Here is a 5,528-nt window from a genome sequence, read left to right on the forward strand (position 1 = left end):
GAGCAGGAAGGATTGAAATTTTTTTTGGTAGAGCACCTTCAAGTGGGACAACAGGGACAGAGGTCCGTCCCGGAGGCTGCAGCCCCCCGGTGGGCAGAGTTCTTTGGCAAGGTATGGGTGTTACTGCCTTGCTTTCAGTATGGCGGACGCCCCCAGTGCAAGGGCTGGGTTGCGTCGATCAGCTTGCGGCGGTTTTCAAATAGCCTACTTCCGATTAGAATGGCACCCAGGTCCTTGATGTTAACTGGGGTGGTTTGTCCTCATCTTAAGATGGAAGAAGTGCCATTCTTGGAGGATCCCTCCAGAAGGGATGGTCCTCGTCTTTGTAATCGGGGGGGTCCACCGGGTCCTTATGTTCGCCGGCAGGTTGGTCCCCATCTTTTGCTTCCTACTGATTACGTTAGTTGGTCGGCTGCACTCTGAGAGTCCGTAGTATCTTAATGGATCCCTCAATGGCCATGCTGGTGAGGATACCGATGCCACGGCCTCTGATACCCATTTTCCCAAGCAGTTTCGCGGTGGCTGTTCGAATGCCACCCCGTGCGCCAATGGCAGCGCCCAGGAAAGCAATATCTCCGACGGGGGTCGCTAGTCCCCGGCTGGTGATGTACCTCCTTACGTCTGCTTCGTACGCCCTGTACTTGTCGGCTTTGAACTGCTCGGCTCTGTGGAGAGCGTATTTGTCGCTCTCGTAGGGTATGCAGAGGTCGAGCACCGAGTACCGGCCATTTTTCTGTAATAGCAGGTCAGGCTTGACGAATGTGTGCCCGGTTGGTATGTGGGGCTCCATTTGTACATCATAGTTCTCCCTCTCGAGCCACTGGCCGAGTTGCCTGAGGATAGCATCGTGTCTGATTACCCTGTGGTTCTGAGCAGCTTGGCAGGACTGCAGTAGGTGCATTAAGTCTTCCTGCCCTTCTCCACAGCGGCGGCACGTCAGTCTAGCTAGCTCCTCATTCGGCACCCGGCCAATGGCTCTCGAGACTCGGCATGAGACGGACTGGGCCCGGAGTCGTAACAGATCAATTGGTTTCCTTCCTGGTCCGAGATCGTTTTTAAGGATCCCGTTGCAGGCCTGCTTTCCGTAGAAGTTTTCTGCACCCCTGCCACTCCAGGAGCGGCTCCACTCGTCCCTCATCTTCTCCACAGTCTCCTTCTTCATCCGCCGCGTAGACTCGGCGCTGATGTGCTCTACCCCGAAGTGCCTCGCCATTGCTGTCACCTCCTTCCCCCAGAGTCCATCCGCTGCTATGAGTCGAACGGCTGGGTCACTGGAAGTCCTAAGGCGGTGGAGCAATCCCATTTTCATGCGGGTGATACTCTCTAGTAAGCGGGGCACTCCCAATCCTCCATCTTTCAGGGGCGCTTGGTTGAATTTCTTCACTTTGACATTCAGAGCACTGGGCAGAAATCACATTGCGTCAACATCCATCAAAGACCATCGCAATGCTTTGGTTTAATTAGACAGTCGGATTCCCCTGGTCCGTGCCAGTTCTGAGTTGATCGCTGGGCGCCAGCCGAAGTGGGATTGTAGTGAACCGAACGGCCCCGCCTCCCCCCCGCACCTCTTACTACAAGAGCTTTGGAGGGACGGCGAACACCGCCCGAGAACACGCCCACGCAACCTAGCGCGTTCCACGGAAGGGCCGGAGGTACGCCGGTCCGAGCTCGGTTTAGAGAGGCGCTAGGCCACCGCAGCGTGCCCCGCACGAGAGAGAAGCGCACATGTGCAACATCATCCCTCGCCGGACGAACCACGGCAGTTTGCCCTAACGTCCCTACCGTCACCTCGCCCAGTCCTGCGCCCGAACCCAGGCCCACTTCCCGCACAGGCCCGACTGGCCCGATCCTCAGAGCCAATCCTTATCCCGAAGTTACGGATCTAATTTGCCGACTTCCCTTACCTACATTAGTCTATCGACCAGAGGCTGCTTACCTTGGAGACCAGATGCGGTTGTAAAGTGCGCACGGGCCGAAAAAGCAGAGCGCGCCCGGAAACGAGTTCGACAATGCTGCCTGGGATAACCACCCTCCGCATTTTTTACCGTTTGTGGCCGGTGGCACTTTCCGGGATGCGCCAGAACATGGCGCTCGGCTAACCGTCTTACCAACGCCCTCTCTCTGAATATGAGAGATTTCCACAAGACGACGGCGCCTTAAACAGAAAAGAGAACTCTTTCCCGGACCACCGCCGGTGGACGCGAGCTGGTTTCAGTTGCCAGGACCCTTCGCGGGCATGTAGCATTCCCAAAGGGCGCACACACACCTGCTAGGGTTCCAGGCCTGGTTACGGAATAAGTACCGTATTCCCTTTCGCCACTCATCCTTTGGCCTTTCACTTTGTTAGACTGTGTTATATAAGACCGAGGTAGATAGATAGAACCCCTACTTAGTTGTTCTTCTTCTCCTCTGCTCGTGTTGCATTTGCCTCGAGCGTGGATCAGGCCTTAGCCCTGGGCTTAGGAGCGACTAACCCATGTCCAACTGATGTTCACATGGAACCCTTCTCCGCTTCGGTCATCAAGGGAGTCTCTCTCGAGTATTTGCTACTACCACCAAGATCTGCACCAGTGGCGGCTCCAGGCCGGCCCACGCCGAAACCCTTCAGCGCTCACCACTGCGACCCTCCTACTCACCGGGGCTTCGAGACCCCGCCTTGAGAGCGAGGCCGGTAGTGCGCCCGGCGGTCGAGTATCGGGAGAATGCTTGAGCGCCATACCATTTTAAGGGCTAGTTGCTTCGGCAGGTGAGTTGTTACACACTCCTTAGCGGATTCCAACTTCCATGGCCACCGTCCTGCTGTCTATAGCAACCAACGCCTTTCAATGGGATCTGAATGAGCATTCATTTAGGCCCCTTAACTCGACGTTTGGTTCATCCCACAGCGCCAGTTCTGCTTACCAAAAGTGGCCCACTAGATACTTAGATTAGTCGCCGGAGCTTCATCCCTACAAGCAAGCTCGGCATCTCACCCATTTAAAGTTTGAGAATAGGTTGAGGACGTTTCGTCCCCAAGACCTCTAATCATTCGCTTTACCGGATGAAATTCACCCTGCGAGTTCCAGCTATCCTGAGGGAAACTTCGGAGGGAACCAGCTACTAGATGATTCGATTAGTCTTTCGCCCCTATACCCAGCTCCGACGATCGATTTGCACGTCAGAATCGCCACGGACCTCCACCAGAGTTTCCTCTGGCTTCATCCTGGCCAGGCATAGTTCACCATCTTTCGGGTCCCAACATATATGCTCATGGTACTTGCCGACTGCCCGCGAGCCTGCCCCGGTGCGCCTCCGCCGTTTACCGACGGCCCGCTTCCGGGGACGGACAGCACCGCGGCGTCTTGGCAAGTCCCGGGCCTGCGCCTTCCCATGAGGGGAAATTAAATCTCGACCATCGCCCTGACGACCTCCATCATACCACGCAGAAACGCTCCAGAGACGGGTATTCTCACCCCGCTTGTCGCGGGTGCGGGCGAGGCTGCAGGCAGCCGGGTCAGGATTGCCCCAAGACGCACCGGGAGAGCCTGTTACAGTGCCCTGGCGCCTGCTGTCACTTATTTTCGCCTTTGCCAGTGAGCCCATTGACTTGCACACAGCAGACTCTTGTCCGAGCTTAAGACGGGTCGGTGGATCACCGACCTTTGGTGTAATACCGCGAGTAAAACCGCCGCTGAAGGGCGGGTAATTTTTTCTCGGATGACTGCCGTAGGGCAGCCAGGGACACCGAGGGTTCCCTCTGGCCGCTGCTGGTCTCCAGACGTAGTGCTGAGTAGAGAGTCGGGCGCGAGGTACCAGTCCGACTGGCCTTCGGACGCCCTCTCGCAACGGGTCGCGGTGACCTACTACGAGGCGAAATACGCCCGCCGACGCCAGCGTGAGTGGGGGCGCGCCCAAACATTTTGGGGTCGCTCAATTACAACACCCCACCCAGCCGACAGCCGACGAGCTGAATCCCCTCAGTTCGACCTTCGAGTTTCCACCCGTTTGGCTCTTAACGGTTTCACGTACTCTTGAACTCTCTCTTCAAAGTTCTTTTCAACTTTCCCTCACGGTACTTGTTCGCTATCGGTCTCGTGGTCATATTTAGCCTTAGATGGAGTTTACCACCTGCTTTTGGCTGCACTTTCAAGCAACCCGACTCTACAGAGAGGCCCTTTCCGACCGTCCCATCTGTACCCTCACGGGCGCCGCCATACGGGCCTGTCACCCTCCATGGGCAGTGGCCGCTTTCAAGCTTGACTTAGACGGTATGGGACGGCGTGCTGGACCCTCTGAAACGCAACACCCCTCGTGCCCGAAGACATCGAGGTTATGCGCTGGGCTTTTCCCGGTTCAGTCGCCCTTACTAAGGGAATCCCTGTTGGTTTCTTTTCCTCCGCTTATTAATATGCTTAAATTTGGCGGGTAGCTCTCTCCTACTACGAGGTCGATCGTGGTCTCATCATCCTTAGGGGGAACAAGTTCCCCAACCACGAAGCGGAAGACGCTCTGCCACCGACTTTCTTCACCACCGACATTACCAGGCAGGAAGGTTTTAGGGGCTTGTCGCGGGGGTACCAGCGGCCATGGCGCCGGCACTCCCACCCCTGACTCCGTTCCTTCTCATTGAGTGGTAAATAGCCAATAGGAAAAGTGTTCCAGCAGAACATCTCTCGCAGAGTCATATACACACACAGTTTTAATGCATATACGCTCGTGTTCCGCCCTTACTCGGCCGCACCTTTGCCGCTTAAACTTTGACCTCTTTCCCCGTTCCCGCATGCCACAGCAGTGGCACTTGTTTATCCGGAGAAAGAGAGCGAGAGTCGCAGTATTAATTGGCGTGAGCGGCCTTTCCGGCTGCAGAACTAGTGCTCTATCCCGGCGAGCGCCGTTATGAGGCGCAACACCGTCTTTAACGCGTTTAGAGAGAACTCCCCCTGCCTCCCTCCCAGTCATGAGATAGACGTGGACTCGTGGCGAACTCTCAAAGAGAACGCCACACCGCGTCTGACCGTGGGAGAGGGTGGAGGAGCGCGTGAGGAAGAGCACGGCGTCACCCAAGCATTCTCATCTCTCTGCCTGCACCACTACATGGTAGACTGCGGGCCCAGGCGCACTCATCAATTTAGGTTCCACTGCAATGCATGCCAAGCACTCTTTTCGAGGTGATAGACGAAATTCCGGCGGGGCTTACTTAAAAGATATCCGACCCGGTTTCGTTTCTTCTTCGTGGGATGGAGTGCCTCTTAGAACATGTGCAGCATCAGCCATGAGCGGCCGACGGCCATTCGTGTCTCTGTGGACAGCAGGCAAAAGAGCGCCGCCTCCAGTTATTTGCGAGGGCGACAACTGTCGCTTTGTTGTGGTTGAATGTGGGTGCGCCAAGTCCATGGACTTGCTAGTGATAGGCTTGCTTGTTTTTAAGGGCACGCCTCGCGCAAGGCGCGGGCGATTAAACCCCAAGGCGGAAGCTCGGTTCGGGTTACCCTCGTGTCGGGGAGACAGCCAGCAGGCACCGAACTCGCAGCAACCGATGGATGTATATT

At 56.2% G+C, this 5,528-nt stretch overlaps 1 pseudogene; it reads right to left on the reverse strand.

The window, feature by feature from the left end:
* LOC121878956 overlaps positions 1 to 4,429 on the reverse strand; it is a 6,108-nt pseudogene extending 1,679 nt beyond the window's left edge.
* Between the last annotated feature and the right edge of the window lie 1,099 nt (positions 4,430 to 5,528).

This window comes from Homarus americanus, unplaced genomic scaffold (genome assembly GCF_018991925.1).
Source record: "Homarus americanus isolate GMGI-L3 unplaced genomic scaffold, GMGI_Hamer_2.0 scaffold26152, whole genome shotgun sequence".
NCBI classification, from domain to species: domain Eukaryota; kingdom Metazoa; phylum Arthropoda; class Malacostraca; order Decapoda; family Nephropidae; genus Homarus; species Homarus americanus.